The 23,968-nt window shown below is 47.3% G+C and overlaps 1 pseudogene; it reads right to left on the minus strand.

Moving 5' to 3' along the window:
- Positions 1-2,111: 2,111 nt before the first annotated feature.
- Positions 2,112-23,968, minus strand: part of LOC149356558 (uncharacterized) — a 58,852-nt pseudogene continuing 36,995 nt past the window's right edge.

The following is a 23,968-nucleotide window of genomic DNA, read 5'->3' on the forward strand; positions in this document are numbered from 1 at the left end:
ATCTCACTTGATTTAAGCAAGTGCTAAAGAGTAGCTTATTGCGGTGTACTGGTTTTATGCTTGAGCATTCTTAGCCCTCGAGCTGTAGAGTCTTATATTCGGTATAGTGCAAATATTATTTTTGGAGCATGAGACGGCGACCCAATTTTTGATGACCCATTGCATAAGGGGAAGTGCAAACCAAGACAACGAGCAAAGAACAGGAACACATACCATAGGCGCTAACGGTGTTTTGAAGGATGAAGCTTAGATTGGGAAAGGACATCTACGCCATCGCAGCTGCACCGACTGGAATTCTCTTTACCGGCAAGGCTAGATACACGTTGCACGCAGGAGAGCAGTTCATGCGAAGACCTCCAAGTCTCCCTTGCAAACCCGGGACACAGGGCTAAAACATGCACGACGTTCTGTGGAAGCGTGACACCTTCAGAGATGTATACTTTGCTGTCTTTTTTGGACCACTTAAACGGCCAGAGGGAGCAAAGTTCCTTGAGCTGGAAATGCCAGAGGATTTCAGTTGTTACAGGGTACGGCTAAAAGATTTCTCAGGAGGCGTGCGTGCGTAATGATGTCATTTAGAATTTACGATTTTGCATACCTTTCGGTAGTGGCCTGTGTAAGGGTTGTAACTGATGAAAATTGTCGGACGCCCTGAGGTAGGATACTGAAACGGATACGGAAGGCAATAGAACGTGCTCTATTATGCTATCAGAGGTGGCATAAAAACGTTGATGTCACCTCTGCAGGCATCGACGTTCTTTCCCACTGTAAGCCTCGTCCTTCAAAAGTCCATGTTAGCACCTGTGGTGTGCGTATGCGTTCTTTCTTTCTTGTCGTATTGGTTTGCCCTAGCCCTCGTGCCATGGATCACTGATAAAGACTCGCCCGGATTTCCACCCTTGTGTCATTTATATTTCTAGTTCTTCGGGTGTCTTTTTCTCATGTTTCCTAAGACCTGTGCGTGACCGCGTCCCTCACTGCTGTCACCACACAGCACACTCTATTGTCTTCTGTATCTCTTCAGTATCATACCTCAGGGCGTCTGACAACTTTTCATTAGCTACAACCCACACAGGCCACTACCGAAAGGTATAGAAAATTTAAAGTCTGAATGGCATTGTTACACACGCCGCCTGAAAAACCTTTTCGCTGTGCTCTGTAACCTAATGCTGCAAAGTGTCAACTTCGAGAGAATCTTCTACTGGCCGTCCAAACAACTGAAATCCTCTGGCATTCCCCGCTCAAGAAACTTTGCTCGCTCTGACCGTTTAAGAGATCCAGAAAAGACAACAAAGTATACATCTCTGAAGGTGTCACGCTTCCACAGAACGTCGTGCATGTTTTGGCCCTGTGTCCCAGGATTGCAAGGGAGACTTGGAGGTCTTCACATGAACTGCTCTCCTGTGCGCAATGTGTATCTCACCTAGCCAGTAAAGGGGATTCCAGTTGGTGCAACTGCAATGGTGTTGACATCCTTTCCCACTCGAAGCCTCATCCTTTGAAACTCGTGTTAACAGCTGTGGTATGCGTATCCATTCACTGTCCATAGTCTTGGTTATGCTACCCCTCATGCCACGGATCACTGATACTGACTTGCCCAAGTATGACTTTTGCCTGCTTGTTTTTTTCTTTCAAATGATGGGTTAGACATTAGTATATGTGGATCACCCTGTCATGTTCCCCAAAATCACTAAATAATTTGTCATTAAGTTTCTTATGATGCTGTTACGGTTTCAGTTTCAACAACTGAACGATGGCTCGACGAGTCTTAGAGGTCACGTGAGGCATAAAAAAGTACAGTATAATCGTGGATGTAGATTTAATTCACTACAATACTTAAGCCAGCCTGGTTCATGTTCTGCAATGAGACCAATCGGCATATCAGTGGTTATATCGCAGACTTTTTTATGCCTCATGTGACCTGAACACTTCGTACGCTTCACAGCCATTGTTTGGTTGTTGAAGCCAAAACAGCATCAAGAAAAAATTCCATTAAAATTTATTTATGGTTCTAGAAGAATATATGGGGTGACTGATATTCTAATGTCCAACGCATCATTACGAAGAAGAAAATATGCATTTAAAATTAGGTTTCTGTAATCATTTAATGACTAGTTGCCAATGAAGTGAGCACTGTAAATCTTCACACACTTCTTTGGCAGCTGTTCAATGCCTTTGGCACATATAGGGGAGAAAAATTTAGACATCGGCAGTTGTATATTGAGCTGAGCATAAAGGAGCTAAAATATTGGCGAATACTCGGGCCATGCATGTTGTGATGGATGGCTAATTGATGTAAGGCACGCAGCTTCAGTGGTGCAGGACAGAGCGAATGGCGAAAAGCCGATTACACACGGTGTGCTGCCTTTCGTTGTTCTCCATGTGCACCAACATGGCGGCCATTGAGGCTCAAATGAATACCCCCCATACAGTGGTTTATCACTGATGTTGGGATAATCATGTTCAGAAGCTGAAAACGTACTGCGAGGCTGGCAATTCCGGTAATTGTGTGCATACTTAATGACGGAGCAGTTCATGCGATACTTTTAGAGGATTGGGCTTAAAGGGAAAGAAGTCAGTAATCAAAGCAGAGGAAGTTTGTAGACCGCAGATGCCCACTAGCGATTCGCAGTGCACACAGTGCTTTTGCTGTCGGACAGTGCAGCTATCGAGGCATCTTTGTGGGGGACCACAGTGTTACGCTACAGTCTTTCATTACGCTCCCACCAGCAGTAGCACTCATGAAAATAAAAACTGATGAATTAGACGCTTTTTGTCAGGTCTACAATTGGGCCCTGGAATTTGCTCAGAACACAGTGGGCGAATTTTTTTTTCAGTTTATTTAACTATTCATTGAACAAAGTACAGGTTGAAGTTGCCTCCATCTATAATGCTCCGGTGTAATTTTAAACCTTGGCAAGCTAGCTCGGACACCTGATATAAACCCCACACATTGCCTTTTGCCGTAACTGGCCAGCATGGAAACCTGCATTGCCATGCATTTCCAAGGCGGCACTTCTGAAAAGATTAACACGCACCCTTTCATGTCACCTTGTCTTTTAGAATAAAAGTGCAATATAAGTGGTAAACGAAAATAATTGAATTGTGTTGTTGTAGTTATCTCCTTGCTGGGCCAATGCTGCGGCTTCATGCTCATCACCATGTTCCACGAGGATCTTGCGCAGCGACGTAAAACCACCCTTCATGGCATCAGCAATGCTTCTCTTGAATAGGATATCAAACTCCATCAAGAGCTAAAAAAGGAAAGAGCACATTTAAAACAATGCACAAAATATTAAAATGCTGAACGTACCGATGCTTCAGTTGTCAGGAAAGGAAAGAAGAGCAAAGCATCTGGTATGCTCATAGTCCGGAGCTCCTGATGGCGCCTCTGAGCCGTAGCCAGCAAGCGTAGCCGCAGTTCACTGCTGTCTGCAGCCAGGTTTTGTCTAAGCCACTCATTGTGGCTTTCGAGTGACTCCATTGTTTCGCCGTAAACAAAACAGTGGCTGCAGTCCTGTAATGAGAAGAACGAGTTACTCCAATAAAGTGGGGTCAGTATAAGCCCTTAAAGGCAATCTGGAATTGATTTTTTCAATTCATGTGACAAAATCGCATTCATCTTTTTCCCACATTACTACCCGCTAATAACTTTTCCTTAAACTAAAGGCAAATGCATCGCACAAAAGTTCCTTACTATCCATTTCAATAAATACTTACAGGAACATTTTTCATAATAATTAGATGGCAGGAAGGGCTCCGGAAATTTTGACCACCTGGGATTCTTTAATGTGCACTGCACTGCACGATGTCAGTGCAAGTAAAGAACCCCAGGTGGTTGAAATTTCCGGAGCCCTTCACTACGGCATCCCTCATAGCCCGAGTTACTTTGGGACGTTAAACCCCATCAACCAACCAACCTACCAACCAACCATTTGCTGAGTTGTACCAGCTTTTAAAAGCCGAAGCAAAGGTAGTGGCTTTCAGGCACATACCTGTACTATGGTGGGGCAGAAAAAAAGCCACCGTACAGCAAGATTCTTCATTATTTGAACTGCCTAGGGTTCTAACATGCACAGAAACCTTAGCGCGTGGACTTTTCTGCATTTTCTCGCCATCAAAATCCGCCAAGGAATAGATCCAGCGGAACACCTTAGCCGCTACACCACTTTTATAGGATCTCCATTTTTTAGATGGCCACTCTTCAGTACCACCAGTAATTTAGTATTACTATGCAGTCTTTAACATCAACATCATAAAATATTTGCTGTTTAGCTATTAGTAGCCCCATTGTCAAAGTAAACCTTTCTACTGTAGGTCCAGATGCACCACAGGATACATTGATAGGCAGGAATAAACATGGTAAATCGGAGTGGCTATATACTGAACTGCGGCATGCCTCAAAGCTGCACATGTGCCATTTTAGAGGGCTGGAAATTTCGGCAACTAGAGTTGTTTCATCCTGAAGCAACGCATGGGCTATGTGGGACTCTGTAGTGAAGGGCTCTGGACTAATTTAGACCATCTGGTATTGGAGTGGCATTGCAAAGCATGTGGAAATTTTTGCATTTCGCCTCCACCACAATGCAGCCACAGTGGCCACGATATGTGCATTGATATTAAATGGCTGAACTACCTCGTGAAGGTACGTGAAATAATAATGCAAATGTTAACGTAGCACACTGAGCATAAAGAAATTCAGAGTCTGAAGGTTACAAGAAACAGCAGGATTGATCTGAGTACCAGTTATTTGTAATATTAATTATCAGTGCACTGATACCGTTCGGCTTTTTGGGACCAAATTACTTTGGAAAGTACATATTTTCCGGACAGTAATTGAGTATGCATATTCATGAACAAATCCAAGCTATTCGTGCATCATACCTAGATTATGAGAGATGAAACACCCGGGAACTCAGTGCAGCTATGGGCCATTCTTCGTTAAATAGTGTGCAATATTTTGTAATCACAATTTGGCATGAAGAAAAATGGTTGCGAACAGGCTGTTATGTTTGAGCAGGTAAAAGTAGTTCATCTTGCATAAAGCAGAGTATTATCATTTTTAGTTATTACCAAGCTAGCAAAGTGATCAGGATCCCCCAAAACCACGCTACTCGCATGTGTAATAAAGTGGACTTTGCCCCCAGCCCTGAGAGTCAGCACCGACACAATCGAAACATAGTAACATACTATTAGCTGGAAATTTCTAACAGGAAACAAGCAGAAGCAAAAACTCACGAAGAGGCGGCATAATTTCTTGTTCGCTGCCCCCGTGTCTTTTTCACCCCCCCCCCCTTTTTTTGCAGCTGCGCCCGAGTGCTTTCTTTTTTTTTGCCAGCATCTCTTCTGTAATCGTCTCTGTTTTCTTCCTCATATTTTTAAATTTGTTTCGCAGGCCTAGCACCCAAGATTCCTGTAAAAAAAAATTGGACACAAAAGATCTAAAAAAAAATGTTTAGACAAGTAGGGATTCAAGGAACGTGTATCACACTAAACTTGCAAGCATGCAACCCGTGCCATCATCAGGTGCCTATGGAAACAGGATAACCAAAGGTTTGCTCATGAGTGCTTTTTGTATTGCACTGGCAAGAAGGCACAGGACCAAAACGTGACACTCTGCAGTTACTCTTCTGCAAATGTGTATTGCATTGAGATAAAAACAGATGAATCAGTTTTGTTCACCAAAGAATTGAATGTGGGTAGAGCTTACCTCTATGGATTTGTAGTGATGGCACTATTATCGATTTGCACAAATTATTTTCTGACGTGTGCATGCTTGATTGTGGTGTCACATGGAAAAGACACTTGTACGTTACTTTTAAGTACAACACGTACAGTCCATGACCTGAGCATTTTTGGAGCAAGCGAATGTATTGCCAAATGGTTCAGCATCTATCGAAACTATCCATGTTAAGTGAGCATTAGTGCTCAAGCTTCCCATGCTCATACTGCCCTCAAAGAGTGCTCGCCTCAAGCTTCATTATCACACACTAATATGGCCCACCAAATGATTGAAACCACAAACTGTCTTCAAGTGTTGCAGTACAGTTAAATTTCATTAAGGAAAACAAACAAACTATGTATGGTCACCAAACCACTTCCGTTCCCAACTCGATGAACTAGATGCGGATATTTCTGTAGAAGCTTTTCGGCAGCAACACGGTACAGTGTGCGGGATGAGTACCTAGAACAGAGGTGAAATGTTGCACTCTTTTAAGTGGAAATATTACATCTTTGATTTGCCACTATCTGTGACGATTTTGGTAGATAGTACTACAGGCTACAGCAATAATTACTGCTGTGATTTACATGCAGTAAATGGTACTTCACAATTTTCACTTACAGTATTTAAAGACATCACACTGCAACAATGCTAGCCGAGCAGCAAGAAATGCCAAGCAATAGTTTGAAGCACCACATACCACGCCAGCTTAAAACATTCATGAAACAGTTTATCAATGATAAACCGTCTGACGTGGCCACTAATTGGTGTCTGCCGCTTGAGGACATCTTCATATGATGCCAAGGACGCCAAGGTAAATCCCATATAATCGAATCTGTCCTCAAATGGTATGGCGTTCACGTCGTGCACAATGCTGCCACTGCAACACAGTGAAGGAAACATACAAGTCAGTTATTTTTGATATACATCAAGTAAGACACATGTGGCACACAATTCACAACGGTCACGTGTCACCTACCTATGTGTCTTGACTGTTTTTGTGCCTAAAACTATTTAGTTATGAACCAAAACCAACTAGCCCAGCAGCAAGTGCTCTTACACTTAACAACCTTCACTGCATGACATACTAATGAACCTTTCCATAACATTGCAAAAGCCTTTAAATGATGGCCTCAAGACAGCCTTCGAAAACAGTTCCATGTCTTGCCACCCTTGCTGGTGACAGTACTTGGAGTCACTGAGAATAATACAAGATTGTTTTATATATCCTAGATACCAACATATTTTGCGGCTGCTGTTATTGGCTGCTCTACAAACGCTGTACAGGAAATGCGCTCTACAAAAGACAGGGTGATGGTGAAGTGACTGCTTGCTCTTTACACATGACTAAGGAGCCTTGTAACCCACAGCACCAATGTTTCACCAGCAATAGGTAGCAGCTGTGCTGAACTATGCCTGCGATGCAGCATACAGCAGTACAAGGTGAAGTGAAGCAGTATGAGAGCTGTGATAGAAATCGGAGCTAGTATCACAAAAGAAAGTACATTACCATGTGTGATGAGAACCAGGTTGCCAGTAAACCTTTGTGCTGCAGTGATTGTGTAATGATCAATGAGACAGTGATTGGAAATAGTAGTAGTAGTAGTAGTAGTAGTAGTAGTAGTAGTAGTAGTAGTAGTAGTAGTAGTAGTAGTAGACGTTTATTCGGCCAAAATTTACAGGCCGAGCATGTCGACCGCCTGGGCGACCAGAAGTCGCTGTTATTCCTCCCCTTCAGCGCCAAGCCAGTCGAGCCAAGTGGTGATGGATAAAGATGGTGGGGGGTAGGAACCCGACTGCTGAGCAGCCGGGCAATAGAAGAGGCAATGGGCAAGGTCCGCATAGATACAGGGGCAGTTGGGACAGGAAGGGTCCGATCGATAGCGATAGAGAGGCGAGACGGGGTGATGACTGCATTCATTTGAACGTGCCGAAGAAGGCGAGCCTCCGGCACTGTGAGTGATGGATGAGGGGGAGGGTAAAGGCGTTTGTCGAGGCGGAGCTCGAGGTAGACCTCTTTTATGGTGCGGCGAAGGGTGAGTCTCCCACCGTCCTCCGAGGGCTTGGGCCAGGGGGACTTTTCCGGGCAACGGTGCCCGGAAAAGTGTGTCACGGGCGAGCTGATGAGCCAGCTCATTGCCGTCAATCCCTGAATGCCCAGGGACCCAGCGCAGGAAAACGATGGAAGGCTGCAATGTGGAGACCGCTCGTTCGACCTCCTGTTGAAGAGAAGGGGTTAGGGTGCGTTTCTCTATGTGGTGTATAGCGGTTTGTGAGTCTGAATAGACTGTGTACTCTTGAAGAGAGGGAAGGAGGGCAAATGACTGGAGGGCATGCGCAATGGCGAGGACCTCGAGGGACAATGCATCCGGAGGGCGTAGAAACGGCCCGCTGGTGTGAGTTTCAGGAGCGGGGAGGTGGGGGTGGTACAGAGCGTAGCCTCAGGAACCTCGAGGAGCCACGAAGGAGGCATCCGTGTAAGCTACACCCTGGGTATCAAAGAGAGGGGAATGGTGCTGTGCGGCCGCATGACGACGGCCGGCGTGCAGAACGGGGGACATGTTGGACGGAAGGGGGAGGATCCGAAGATTGGGAGCCGGGGTGGGAATAGGAGAGGTAAACGGGGAGCAGGGATTGGGCGAGATACCCGCTTGAGTCAGTAACCACTGACCCTGACGGGTAAGGGAAAGCCTGGCAAGCTGCGAGTCACGATGGAGACTGAGAAGAGAGCGAAGAGGATGGAAGAGGCCTGTGGCAAAGAGCTTAGTGGTAGAGGTAGTGATAGGGAGGTTGAGAGCTGCCTTGTAGAGGCCCACAAGGGCAGTCTCAAGAGCCTTAAATTGAGTCTGATTGAAGGAAACGTAGGGTGCAAAGTACAAGACCTTGTTGAGGGCCAGCGCGTGGGCAACTCGGCACGCATGAGCCTCGTGGAGACCTGAGCGCCGAGTGACCACGCGCCGCAGGAGGTGAGTTACGTAGTGGCAGGTGGTGACAGCACGGTGGAGGGCTTGCACGTTCTTGGCTGCATGCAAAGGAAAGCCAAGAACTTTGCACTGCGTGACGACAGGATTGGTAGAGCCAGAAAGGTGGAGAGAGACGAAGTGGTTGTGTGAGCGCTGGTATGAGGAATGGTTGAGGAGAAGGAGCTCGGATTTTTCAGGAGCAGGAGAGAGGCCAGCAGTGGTGAGAAAGGAGTCGATGAGATCTAGGCCACGTTGCAGGGTGTCCTGTACGTGACCGGGAGAGCCAGACGAACACCAGAGAGTGATGTCATCGGCGTAAAATATATGATGCAGGTCGGGAATTTCAGCTAGCTGGGAGGCGAGAGGGGCCATAGCAAGATTGAAAAGGGTAGGAGAGAGAACAGCACCTTGAGGAGTGCCTCGGGTGAGGTTGTGGGGGTCGGACAGATAGGTGTCGACTCGAAAGCGAGCGACACGTTTAGAGAGGAATGAGCGGATATAACACAGTACATGCGGGAGCCACAGTCTAGGGAGGCGAGTTGGGAAAGGATGTGGTCGTGGCAAACACCGTCGAAGGCCTTGCGAACATCGACGGTCACAAGTGCGTGAATTTGAGTGGGGGTAGGTGACAAACGTGTGCTGGAGAACCAGAAACATGTCCTGTGCACAGATATGGCGTCGGAAGCCGATGAGAGAATGAGGGAAGAACTCCCTCGTCTCGAGAAAATTAGAGAGGCGAGTCAGGGCCATTCGCTCAAGGGTCTTACCAACACATGATGTCAAGGAGATTGGGCGGAGGTTAGAGAGAGAGGGAGGCTTGCCCGTCTTTGGAATCATAGAAATGAGGGAGGAGGTCCAGGAGCTGGGCAGGCAGCCGCTGTCCCATGCATCATTGTAGGTTTTAAGGAGGAATTCTTTGGCGCAGTCAGGAAGGTTGCGAAGTGTGGTGTATGTAATGGCACCCTCACCGGGAGCCGAGCGTGTAGCATTAGCAGCCAGAGCGGATTCGAGCTCCCGGAGGGTGAAGGATTGGTCCAGATCGGGGTTAGGTCTACCGCAGTACACCGGGTAGGAGGGTGCCAGAGGGGGCGGGAGATAGAGAGAGGCGAGCTGATCAAAAACATCGAAGGGAGTTCCTTGAGTGAGGGCTTTAGCTAGAGTGGGAGCAAGGGCAGGCTTAGTGCCAAGGAGGGATTTGAAGGGAGACCATGTGGATCGCGAGTGCAATGCAGAGTCAAGACGGTCACAAAGAGCACTCCAACCAGAGTGCTCGAGGGAGGCGCAATGGGCGACGATCTCGGCCCGCAGAGCAGTGATCCGGGAAGAAAGTTGGGCATTGTGGGGTTGGCAGCGGAAGGAGCGTTGAAGACGTTTACGGCGACGCCATAAACGGAGTAGGTGAGGATCTGGGTCTGGGTGACAAGAGCGAACACGACGGCTACTAGAGGTGAGCGCTGCAGTGATGCGCGACGTCCAGTCGTCGTAGGATTGAAAGGAGTCAGAGGCGAGATTAGCGCGGAAGGCGTGCCAGTCAGTATGAGTGACCGGATGACATCGAGGGATGTGGGAAAGAGAGGTGGAAATGTGGACAAGATAGTGGTCACTGAGAAGAGTTTCGGCTGTCACTTGCCAGTGAAATGAAAGTGAACCCCGAGAGAAAGTGAGATCGGGTGTCGTGGGGCGCTGTGAGGCAGTGCCCGCTCGAGTAGGGGAGCCAGGAGTATTGAGAAGGGTCAGGTGGCGTTCCTGGGCCAGACAGTGGAGGAGGCGGCCGGGTTTGAGGGTAGCCCCAGAGTGTGTGAGGAGCATTAAAGTTACCACCAAAGAGGAGAGGAGAGTTGGAAGGAAGAGAGTGAAGGAACTTGCCCAAGGCGGGAAATAAAGAGGAGGTAACAGGGGGGTTGTAGAAAGACAAAAGGGCGAGTGAGACGCGGGAAGAAGGGTGGTAATAGACCACACCAACTAAATATTTAAGAAGGACGGAGGGGATATCAAGTGGCTCCACGAGCACGTCGCTACGTACATAAATAGACGCAAGTGGTGTGGCCGTAGTGGCATGGTTGGCGCGGTAGCCTGGAACAGTGCGGACCGTCCGGGTCTCCTGGAGAAGGAGAAAATGGGGCAGGGAGGGGCGGGCGAGTAGATACTGGTGGAGGGGGGTCTTATTATGGCACAGATTTCGGCAGTTCCACTGCACAATCTCGAGGTCCTCGCGAAAAGCCATTATGATAGTGTAGAGGTAGAATTTCGTGAGGGTACGCGTTCCTTCTTTTTGGCCGGGGGCAGTGACTCATGCAGAGATTGGAGCGTAGAAGTGAAGGATTCTAATTGTTTGGATTGTGCTTGGAGGGTGGTAAGAATGTGCAGAACCGACGTCTCTAGCTGAACCAAGCGAGTGTGGTGTGCCTGTGTGGTGGTTTCGAGAAGATCAGCCAAAGAGGCGACCTGGGCGGTGGAGGAAGGAGTGGTGAGTGTGACAAGGTGCTCATTTAGCTTGGTAAGCTGGGAGGTAAGAGAGGAGGTGGTTGTCTGGAGGGTTTGGGTCAAGGCGTGGATCTGTTGTTGTAGGTCGTGGGAAATGCGCTGTTGCTCTCGCTGCTGGCGTTCCAGCATAGCGAGCCGGAGGTCGAAGGAGCGGCTCTCGTCAGTCAGGGATGGAGAGGGTGGTGCAGTGGAAGAGACGCTGGAAAGGGACGCTGGAACCGAGGAGCCTTTAACTTTGGCGGCGTAGGAGCCTGGTGGTGACGTGACCGGAGCTGACGGAGGTTCATAATTAGAGGAGGAGGAGGGGGTGGGTTGCGTGGCCCGGCGCAAAGCTAGGCGTCGTTGGTACGCAGCTTTGGCACACTCGCGTTGTTTATCGCGGAGGAAGGGGCAAGTGGGGTCGAGGGAGGGGTGGTTGTTTACCTGGCAATGAACGCACCAGGGCTGGGCACATACATGAGCGGAAGGGTCGGCGGGTAGAGGAGCAGCACAGCGACGGCACTTTGCCGGAACGCTGTGCTGTGGACACTGGTGGGCGCGGTGTCCAAGAGCGAGACAACGGGTGCAGGTGGGAGGCTTAGGCGTATGGGGGCGGCGCCGGAAGGCAACGCGTTTGAAATACACAAAGTGGGGGATTACGGTTCCAGCGAAAGTTATGAGCACCGATTGAGTGGTGCCCATCATGCGTGCAGCAAGAATATCAGTTTTGAATGATTCGATATCATGCATGAGGTCATCAGGGGTGAAGTGGATACCGACGTTATGGATGACGCCGAGGCATGAGATGGGAGGATTAGGGGCATGTTTTAATGGTGATAGGCTTACCGTGAAGCTGAAGATGCGTGATAGAAAGCAGGAGGTGGGCGGTGAGAGGGGAATGAGTTTTTAAAAAGACGAGGCTTTGGGCTGGCTTGACCTGAAGGGTAATCTCCGCACTGCTCTCGGAGGACAGTTGTGCAGCGGAGACGACTGCGGCAAGCACGTCGTAGAGCGGTATCTTGGGGTTGAGGGTGCCAGGGGGAAGCTGGACGGCAACTGTGATGAGCTCGGTGCGGGGGCGGGTGGCGGAGGCAGGCTTACGGCAGGCACCGATGGTGGTCCAGCCGACCTCAGGGGCCGGAATGAGATGGCCGTCGACCGGGGACGCCGCAAGGTCCATGTCTGCTGTGTCGTCAGCCTGAGCCGCAATCGGCGACGCAGGTACCAAGGTGCTGGACTTGCTGTCAGCGGGAAGTGTGGTCCGAGTAGGTGCGGCGGCACTGGCGGCGGCGACGAACGCAGTCAACTGCGATGCGTCTGTGGGCCCGAAGCTCTTGGCTTCCCTTAATGCGTGGGGTTGGCCAGCAGTGGACGCCGCGGCGGTGACGAACGCTGCCGGCTGCGTTGCGGCTGTCGATTCGGAGCTCCCAGCGTCGGTGAACGCGGCGGAAATGGGCGCGGTGGTGTGGTCGGTGTTGAACGCAGCCGGTTGAGACATGGCTGTAAGCGTGGTTGGAGTAGGCCCCGCGGCGGCCGCGTCGGAAGAAGTTGACATCGGCGAGGTATGGGTGGGTCTCGGCTTCAGGGGCTTGTTGAGACGCTGCATGCCAGAGGTGCAGGCGCGGCGCGTTAGGGTTAGGCGCCGCGCCGCAGCAGATTTTTGGAGGCGCTTGGAGCGCCAGCTCGACAGCGGGCCGTGATGCCAATGGTGTCCACGTGGTGCGGATGTCTTCCTGACGCGATGGAGTGTAAATCCAGGGGCGGGCAAGGCCCTGGACCAGGCCAGGGGCAGGTGAAAAACGGAGCACGATAGTCAGCCAGCTAACCAGGGCGGCGCCACCTAGCGGATCTCTCTTGGAAATATATTATGTTTCCATTCACAAGCAATAATGGAATGCGCCAGGCAGGCTGGGGTTCTAGATGCACTGATCCTCTTAACTTCTTTTCCAATTTCATTCCTGTGGCCTGGATCACCAGTCATTACTTATTCAGGTCAGATGTGCTTTTTCACCACTTCCACTATATCTCTGCACATCACAAACTGTTGTGTTCCCAGAGTGTTGAGCATCACCGCTATGTTTTGCATGCTTAAGTCCTCCATTTGAGATTGCAATTCTTCCCCAGAGTTACTTAGCAGGGCAGTGCCATCAGCAAATTGTAGATTATTAATGGGTTCTCTAATCACCTTTATCTCCAGCTGTTTCTAGTCCGACGCCCTGAATACCTCTTGCAAATGCGTGGCGAACAGCTAGTAGTGGAAAAATCTTTTTGCCTTGCCTGACCCAACACCGTTCTTTGATTGGTGTTTTACCTTTGTTAGTGAGAACTAGACACTCTGTGAAGAGAACACTACAATCAGGTTATGGAGAAATGCACAGACTATTAAACCACCACTACCACCACCATCAGCCTAACTACGTCCAAAAGTAGGACAATGGCCTCTCCCACATTCGTCCAGTTAACTTTGTCCTGTGCCAGCTGCGGCCACCTTACACCTGCAAACTTGCTAATCTCATCTTCCCGCCTGACTCTGATGACCCTGCTGCACTTACGTTCTCTTGGAATCCACTCTTAGCTTAAGGGACCATCGGCTATATTGCCTCCGCGTTACATGACCTACCCAAGCCCATCTTTTCTTGATTTTGAGTAGGATATTATTAACTCTCATTTTATTCCCTGACCCATTGTTCTCTCTTATTTTCTCTTAATATAACACCTATCATTTTCCTTCCCATAGCTCGCTGTATTGTTCTTGGTTTAAGTCCAGCCCCTTTCAGAATTCTCCTTGTTACTGCCCTATAGGTGAGTATCGGTAAGATAGACGTGTTATATACTTTCCTCTTGAGAGATACCGGTAAGCTTCCATTCAGATATGAATGGCCTGCCTTTCCTTTTTTATTTCTCTTCCTCCTCCTCCTGTCAAATGCACTCCACCCCAACCTTTTCCTAGTTATTTCACTCTTGTGGTCTGGGTCAGCAGTTACTATGTGTTCTATGTAGACGTATTCCCTCACAACTTGCGATGCTTTGCTGCCCATCTTGAACTCTTATGCCCTTTCGAGACTATCAAAGGTTTGTTCCTGTTCCTTTTTGGAGCACTCATCCTGCTTTGCCTGTTCAGGTCCTCATCGTGCTTTGCAATTTATTACAAATTTACTTAGTGAAGCCATATCATCAGCAAATCAGGTATTAATAAGGTATTCTACATTAACTTGTATCCTGAACTCCTCCCAATATGGTTCTCTGAATACCTCCTGTACACAAGCGGTGAATCCTGCTGTACAGATCGTGTCTATCTGCCCAACACTTTTCCTAACAGCAATTATTTCATCACTTTCTATATGCAGAAGGGCGATGGCTGTGCAACTACCAGATATTTTCTATCACCTTTACATGTGCCTCTTCTACACCTCTATTCCACAATGCAGCATGACAGCTGACATTTCTACTCACTCAAATGCTTCGTAATCATCTGTCAAGAATACGTATTGTGGCTGGTTATATTTGTGCATTTCTGTATCAGCTGATTGATGGTATGAATAGAGTATATTTTCGGGTAGCCTTTACAAAAGTCAGCATGATCGCTTGGTTGATTGAAGTCTATGGTTGCTCACGTTTTATTTGTGATCACCTCTGTGAATACCTTGTAGACAGTAGGCAGTAAAGATGATTGTTCTGTAGCTTTTCAAGCCCTTCACATCCCATTTTAATGAACTAAGTGTGAAAAGGTGTTAACAAACAACATCCTGCAGAGAGCACACGCCTGCCAAGGTGAAAAGCCTTGTATGAGGTATTATGTGGGCTTTCTAATATTCCATGATGCTTGGTTCTTGGTGGCACACTAGCAGGATAAGTCACAGCTCTTGAAAATGTATGCTCACCTTGCATCAACCACCTCTGCAGAAATGGTCTGCATTGGTCTGCTGGATGCGCTGTCGCGTGTACTCTGTATTGAAAAAAGGCACACATGATATGCTGAGTGCCTTCCAGTTTCATTGCTGCAGTGATTGATTCCTCATGGAATGTACAGGCGCGGCCATAAGTAAACGGAGCACGCTATTGCGTTCGAAATGCAATCACGCTTTCTCCATTGGTAATGAAGAAGCATTGTTTGTCTACTAGAGAGCTCACCAACCTCCGCTACCAGCATGCGCACCACTGCTGGAAATTTCAATTAGGTGACGCGTGGAAAATATTCGAAGACAGCTGCCTGCTCCGTTTACTTTTGTCCGCGCCTGTACAGTGAGGCCGGAATGAAAGATGTGCCGGAAACATATGCCATACTTTTCTACTTTTCAACAAGGTGTTCTTTAACAACCGGTTTTTGATTTGAATATGTACTTCAGTAGAACCTTTACCTAGAAACATGAATCAGGTTTGTTGTACACTACAGCTAAAAGTGCTTGTACGTTTTTTATGGCCTTATTGTACCTAATAAGTACGCATAATTTTGGTGCTAACAAGCACAGGTGTATCCTCTATCTGGCATCTATTATTTTTATGTTCTTTGCCTGCACTGTAGTGGTCCTGTTCGGGTTTCCACATCCTATTTTATAGCTGTCACTTAGCCCATGCAGTGTGTGCACTACAGTAAAGCCGCTGTTCTTTGTTTTATATGAAATAATGCACTTCATATCAGTTACTACCTCACAGCCTAGCACTGTTCATGCCAGTGTAGTACTCACATCTATAGGAGGTGTCACCTTCCTTGTGACCCTGATTTTAGCTTTATTGCTAATAGGTTCACCAGGCTCAACGTCGATGAAGTCTTCCAATTCTGCATCATACATCTGGATCTAAAAAAAAGTACAGCTTGATCATGCAATGAATTACGTCCTCTGTGTGCGGTAAGCTCATGCAAGAACTATATTCTCGCAATGCTACTTGAGTTATGCACTCTTTTCATGGTAATGCGCGAGATATGTAACACATCCTGCACTAGAACAGTATATCTTGGGGAATGCTGTGCAAAAAAAAACAAAAGAAAGGACATAGGCATCAAACGAACATCAGTTATATTCAAAGGAGTTGACACTGTTATACGGTGCAAGACCTCTGTCCCACTTGCCTGTGAGACTACTGGTATCATTACATTCACAATTCATAACTGCGCATTCTACCAACAAAGTTTCATGTATCTCCTCGAGGTTTATTTAACTCAAAATCACGGGATGCTGTCCGTGGCTACAGATTCATTAATGCTCCCTGTCAAACTCAAGCCCCGAGCAAAAAAAAGACGTTCTTAGACGATACCTTTAAGCCATTTTTGAAGGTGATCAATAACAGCCGGTCTGATTTTCAGAATGTCTTCTGCAGTGCAAACACCCATAACGTCGAGGGACGACGAGGTAACATCCTTTTTTTTTTTTTTGCTCGGCACTTGAGTTTGACAGGGAGCACAAATGAATCGGTAGCCAACACTGAAGAGACTGCATCCCGTGATTTTGAGTGAAATACATCTCTACGCAATGCATGAAACTTTGTTGGTAGAATGTGCAGTGATGAATTGTGAACAAAATGATACCACTATTCTCACAGGCAACTGGGAACCAGAGGTCCTGAATCATATAGCAGTGTCAACTGCTACCTAGATAACTGATGTTCATTTCATATCTCTATGTCCTCCGTTTCACTCCTTGCACTGCATTCACCAAGATACATGGTTCTAGTGCAGAATTTATTGCAACTGTACGCATAGCTTACTATCGTTTCACACGTTACTACAAACTTGATTTTCCATGAAAGGCATCCATAACTGAAGTATCATTGTGAGAATATGCGGACATGTGATGGAGGAAAAGGAGTAGAAAGCATACGACATGCTACACAAGTAACAACAGCGAACATGAAGTTATAAGAGCATCAGAAAAAAATAAAAAACTGAGACTGCTGAGTGGAGGAAAAAAGTAGAAACAAAAGATTCAGTGTGTGAACACAGAGTTGGTAAGAATGAAATCTGAAAGGGTAGACCTTCTATTTGAGGCTAGATCTGGTCGCCTTAGAGCCAGGCAATAGAGAAGCAAGTGTGAACAAGGCAATATTATTTGTGAAGCATGCGGGACCAGTTAGAAAACATTAAACATATTATGGTAGACTATAAGACTATACAAGCAAATATCAGAGAGGACATAGCGTTCCAGCAGTTTTGGTTTCTAGGGGTAGTGAAAAAAAATTACCACATCAGCTGTAAAGACGAGCAAGAGAAGACTGGGGTATAGCTTGCAACATAAAAAACAGCCTTTACTGGAAAAAAAAAGGAATTGGAACAGGATTAAGTTTAAAAAGGGGGAAAGGGGGAGGACCAAGTACAAAACAAATAAATAGATCACCACTTTACTATGCAAGGTGGCACTCGCTAGTGCCCGTTACAAAAGGGATGCAAATATATTTACTGAAATGACTAATACATCTGCCGGACCTCGTTCATTCTCGTTAAAGGTACGGCTGACTCCAGGTCCATGACTAATGCCGCGTCCAGTGTATACAGGGTGTTTCGCGTAACCTGAACCACGGATTAAAAAAAAGTGACGCATCAGAACTGGTTGAAACTAAATACATATTGTTTCCCGTCTTGTGGCGCTCGTCGGAGTATTTTTTTTTAAATTGCGCTAAATTAATTTGTTACCATCGACTAATTATGCAAAAAAATTTAATATTCACCACAGGGTCACTTGTGTTTCGTTGTATTGCAGGCGGGGTTACTAAACAACTGATCCAGTTTTTTGTAGTACGACATTTCTACTTGGCTCATTTTTCCAGAATTTCAAGATAGCCCGCGAAATATGAAAAAAAAAACCCCGTGATTGTGCTCTTGCGGTACCGTATTGTAGCGCTGCCAAGCGCGTCCTGAGTGAACGAAGCGTGCACGCTCACCGTCTCGAAGTGAGCGGCCGACGCCGCTCTCGGCATTGTCTTGAATGTGCATCAGCACATTCTACCTGAACGTGGAAAGCGCGCGCCGTGATCTGCGATAAGTGATCCTTCGATAAGCTTCGACAACCAATTCAGACGGAGTTCTACTGAACCATCCCATAGGCAAAACAAAAAAGGAAGGGAAAGCAGTGGAGTCGCCTATTTTAAGGTAGCCACCATTTCTTTTTTATAATTTTGGAGCCTGTCGAACTGAGCGGTGGCCGCTCACTTGGGCACGGTCAGCGCTCACGTTTCGTTCGTTCGAAACACGGTTGGGAGCGCTGGAATATGGTAGCACATGAGCGCAGTCACGTAGCTTTTTTTCATAATTCGCTTCGGAAATACATTGCTGCAAAAAACTGGATCGGTTCTTTCTGAACGCCCTCTACAACTTAAGGGAACGCACGTGACCCGAAAGTGAATAATACCAAATTTGCATAATTAATCTCGGCTAATTAAGCAGAATTTAAAAAATATTCCCTGAGGAGCGTCACACGGCGGGAAACAATATGTGATTCGTTCCGCCCAGCTCCGGTGAGCCACTGTTTTTAAATCCCTGGTTCATGTTACGTGAAACACCCTGCATATGCGCCAATGCTGCTCGTTACGCGATCTTATGTGCAAAGCTTATGCATTGCAAGGTGCACGCTACATTCGCTACTTTCGAGAAGCTGCAAAGAGAAGTTCGCCCATTCTTATACAGGGTGTCCCAGCTAACTTGGACCAAGATTTATAAAAGAACTAAGCGCTCCTCAGAACTGAAATCACGTGGATGTTGTTGTTTATCTGAAGTTATAGTACCATTTTTTCGCTCCTCCTATTTGAACAATTAGTCGAGATAAATAAATTAACTTTTTAAATATAGCTTGAAACGTTCAGGCGTCAATGGGAAAGTTGTGGACCTCCACAAATATTGTACAGCCCAGGCACTTCCAACGAGATAGACTTAGCGTGGCTGTTTTTATTCGGGAAAAACGAAACCCCGCGGAGTTTAAAAAATACCACGTGACAGCGCGCTCCGTGCGCCCGGATGCGCGGCGATTACAGCGCTCTCATCCGTGCTTTGTAAGAAACATCCTCCGCTTCGGGTCTTTCGTGCTGCGCAAGACAGGGCTTCGCGATGTGCTTGGTTCCAAGATAAGCACCAGTGGGTACGGGCGGCAATGGAAAGAAAGCGCGGCTCCTGTTTTTCAGCTTAATTCACATGACGTTATCAGGATTGTTATATGCGTCTTTACTTGTTGGGATCTTGCTCCCAAATTCAAACTCATGAGATTGTCATCGTTCTTCCGCATGCATTCTGCTACAGTGAGCGTGCAGTTATTGCCGCAGAAACAGGAGCCGCGCTTTCTTTCAACTCCCGCCCGTACCCACTGGCGCTTGTCTTGGAACCAAGCACTTCGCGAAGCCCTGTCTTGGGCAGCACGAAAGGCGCGAAGCGGGTGATGTTTCTTACAAAGCACGGGTGAGAGCGCTGTAATCGGGGCGCATCCGGGCGCACGGAGCGAGCTGTCACGTGGTATTTTTTAAACTCCGCGGGCTTTCGTTTTGCCGAATAAAAACGGCCACGCTAAGTCTATCTCGTTGGAAGTGCCTGGGTTGGACGGTATTTGTGGAGTTCCACAACTTTCCTATTGATGCCGGAACGTTTCAAGCTTCATTTAAAAAGTTAATTTATTTATCTCGACTAATTATTCAAGTAGTAGGAGCAAAAAATGGTACTGTAACTTTTGATGAACCGTAACAACATGCGCGCGATTTCAATTCTGAAGAATGCTTAGTTTTTTTATAAACCTTGGTCCAAGTTAGCTGGGACACCCTGTACATCCGGGTGTCGCTCAATCGGCTCCCCGCAACCGGCTCACCGCAACCGGCTCCCCGCAACCGGCTCACCGCAACCGGCTCGCCACATCAGTCGCTTCAAGTTCACGAAGCGGACTTTAGCACACGACAGAAAAGCTCATGAGGCCATATATGTTGGCTTGCAAATAATATCCAGGAATAATTTTGCATCTCGCACGATGCAACCAAGCGACGTGAGGCAAACGGTCCCAGCAAACCAAAAACCTCTCAGAGACGTCTAGCTAGACGTCTCTGAGAGGTTTTTGGTTTTCTGGGGTGCAACCGGAGGATCCGTCTTGGTGCTTGTAATGTGTGTAGTAGACATGTAAACAGTTCATTGCAGGGTGCTCTCGAAGTATCCGGATGAACCGATCACCAGTCGACCTATTCCGGGCAGCGAGCATATATGTTCTTGAACCAACCTATCTTCCAATAGGCGTTAATTCAGAGGAGCGCAACTAGAATCCGCCCTACATACTCGGGAAAAGAATGCTCTATGTCCATCCTACATACCTCTGGTCACACCCTACTGGTCGGATTCGTCCGGCGTTCCACCGATCGAAACAGTATGTTTTGGTCCGGCATCGCCACCATCGCCACATAGTGTAGAATGTTTAATTCTCAGCGATTCATGGAAGTACCTCACCCAAACGTGGCATAACGCGAAAGTTACCATAAATGCCACCTTTGTGCGAAATTCGAGCGCTACCAAGCCAGCGGTTTGGCCGAGACTATTTTTCTCCGATTTTCAATGAAAGGCGCAGCACTTGTATTGCTTTTCAGCAGCCTAAAAAACGGCAAAGTGAGCAGTGTCTTCCACACTGTCGATGATTATTCAGTTGTTTTCAAAAGGGAAGGGTAGGCCATTCAGTGCGAAAGCAAGATCCGACGTATGCACACGCAATGAAAGTGCTGATACCACATTTGTTGACATTTGTTTTGCTAATAAATGTGATGGCGCCTGCTGATGAGAAAGCACTTCTGCCTTTCAACTTGAAGTAGCTGAACCTTGTTGCAAAGGCCCCTGATACATTTCAAGAATGTCCCGACGAAAACTTTATATAGCACTGAACGATCCAACCATCGGGCTAATAGACTGCAGAGTTGCACCCTCAACACCTCCTGATCTTAGTCGCCAAATTCGTTTTTAGAAGGAAAGGTTGCTGTGCTATGTTACATTGTGCATTCGCGGACAGAAAGACATGGACAAAGTCAGTCTTAATTAATGGTCAGTATGGTAAGTCTTCAGACGCGTAACCTTGCAAAATGTAATGGATGTTGTATGCATATGCAAGTATAGTATACCTTACTTTTACCCTCACACATAACCACACCAAGCATTTCTATTTTCGTTGCGCGACACGACAGAACAGTTTCAACTCGGAAAAGTCCGCGACTCTGTCCGCGACTGTGCATTATAACTGACTGTCACAAAATATAAAAAAAATACGGCCCTCCACTTTGACCCAAAAGTCACGCTTTTGCGCTCAACAGACTGCAGAAGTTCATCAGAGTTAGGAAATTTAAGGTTAGTTGAGGTGAATTTAGGCAAAATTGAGGTGAATAGCGGAATTATTAGGCTTGAAGGCACACATTATGAACAATAGTTTTTCCACTCTTCAGGCTAATCATTTGTGGAGCAAAATGGCTGCGGATCACAAACTGAGAATATTGTTCTTTTGTGAACAGCATCGCTGTCTACAAACTTTGTGCAGATGGATGTTAACAAACTCACAAAAAAAGTTGTTACACAGAAAGCACAGCGCGGTAACTACAAAGGACGAGAGGAGGACAGGACAAGCGCTACTTTGTTACATGTCGCTGTACAGAGGTGAGCACGCTTGTCTACAACGCTTTTTTAAAAGCAGATCCTGTGTTCTAGAGAGAATGCTTACACTCAAATGCCGCCGAACAAACGTACAAACCGTGCAGGCACTAGCGCATTGCCCCTTACAAAGCAGCGGCGATAAGTGCCGATATTTCACTTCATTTTCTCCGCGGCACGCTACACTTGAGTGCTGTGGACATGTCCGTTCACCTCTATACGCTCAAGCTCAAGATGTAGACTGGCAAAGTGCACTTACCAATGTGCTGTCGTTGATCGCTGTAAATACTGTCAGCGCATTCGCCAGTTCCTCATAAGTGCTATCAGACAGAGATACCTTTTTCCGTTCCCCACTTTCCAGAGCGACAAGACACACTACATTAGCTGCCATGGTGTTCAAAATACGTGCAAGCCTAGTAGTACCAAACAACGCGTGAAGCTTGCTGAGTCAGGTCGCCAGACGTAGCAACAGTGAGGCGCACACGCCGCACGCTTTGGCATTTTATACCAAACTTAAATTACCATCGGGTTCAGGCAGATGTCAGAACACTTCTCATTGGTCTGTTGTGAACAGGTTCAGTATGGGCTTTCCACCATTTCCGTGCTTCATGCAGCTGCAACAACAACACCGCGCAGAGTCACGCGTTTTCTCACTTTCTCTCGCATCGGGACGTGTGCATGAACAATATGGCGACGCCACCACTTTGGCATGACTTTCTCCTTTCACCATGACGTTTTGTTCAACAACCCCAAGCCGTGGCGCTGTAATTTTCGTACTTTCCCACTCTAGCAGTCACCAGGAGTGCACAGAGGAGAGGACAGGGGCAGGGGCAGTGCCCCCCCCCAAATGGCGTTAGGGATGGGGGCGCAAATTTTGTCCCCTATTGTTCCCTACTACCCGGAAGAGTTTAAAAGGCACTACCATGAACGTCGCACCTGTGCACGTATATACCAGCCACTGACACAACTTCCTTTTACACCCCAACTTTGACTCTGCTTTTTGCCGCGCTGTTTCGCTCAGCAACCCCAAGCCACCCTTATTTCTTTTCTCTTCTACACGCGGCCTGCTATCCTTTATTTCCGCCGCCCCAGCTCAGGTGCTTCCAGCAGCGACGGCAGATGCCGGGGATAGCAAAAATTCTTTTACCTGCCATATTCAATGCAAAATAAAAAAACACCACTACTCCCAAGCCGTTTCACTGGAATTTTCGCCCGTCTTCACGTTACCAGCCACTTTAACTGACCTCAGTTCCCTTTAAACCACCACTCGACTGAGCTTTCACGACGCTGCTTACATCAAACGTCCCGAACCGGGGTCACTGGAATTTTCGCCCTTACGCTGTCGCCCCACGAGCAGTACGGCGACTCCATCACATGACGCTGCATTCAACAACTCCAACCTTAGCCACTGGAATGTTTGCACATTCTCACGCTTCCACGAATCCACGGAACATCCTTGCTTTAAACCACCCCTTGAGTCGCTGCAATTGAGTCGCTGGAATGCCGTGCCGTTGCAGTCAGCAGACCAGCTTAAATCGTTGGAATTTTCTCACTTTCCTAGCGTTTGCTGTACAGAAATACATGCAATACTTAGGAGAAATCGCGTGCCTCAGGCAGAATCAAGCACTTCGCGCTGCTAGGTGCGGTCATCGCTACAACAACCCGCTCTCCATAGCAGGCGGATGCATGGCACTTAAAAGTACACTACACCGCATACACTCGTGTATATGCCCCCCCCCCCCCCCCCCTCTTCAAACAAGAAAATATCCCAGCCGCTGATCTGAAGAGAAAAAAAAAGTTTGCAAACAGCAACTGTGTTTTCTGTGTGCATGACTTTATCCCCCATGGGAATTTAGCAGACGCCTAGAGGATGAGAGCTGCCTGCGATACGCCGACTTCGCAGCTCTATTGTTAACACACGCATGCTTCGCCGCTCAGCAGTATTGCATCGGCGCTGTTTAAACCCTCTCATGTATTAGGCGTCCATATGTTTTTATTCATCCAGAATTATATTATGTCGGCCTCATAAAGTGTTCATCAATTTGTAATACCGGCCGTCGGGGCTCCCTGTATGGGGTTCCATTGGAGTCGGAAATTGAACAGAAAACTAAAAGCCGCACCTAGTCAAAATATTTTTCTTAAATGGGCCCTTGCACGAGTATGTACGGTGCATATTGCGCGTTATTTTGAAGTAATTACACAGTGTCCTGCTTTATCGTACAGGCATGATGTGATGCTACT

This window comes from Amblyomma mixtum, chromosome 3 (genome assembly GCF_055824585.1).
Source record: "Amblyomma mixtum isolate Tamu chromosome 3, ASM5582458v1, whole genome shotgun sequence".
In the NCBI taxonomy this organism is placed as follows: Eukaryota; Metazoa; Arthropoda; class Arachnida; order Ixodida; family Ixodidae; genus Amblyomma; species Amblyomma mixtum.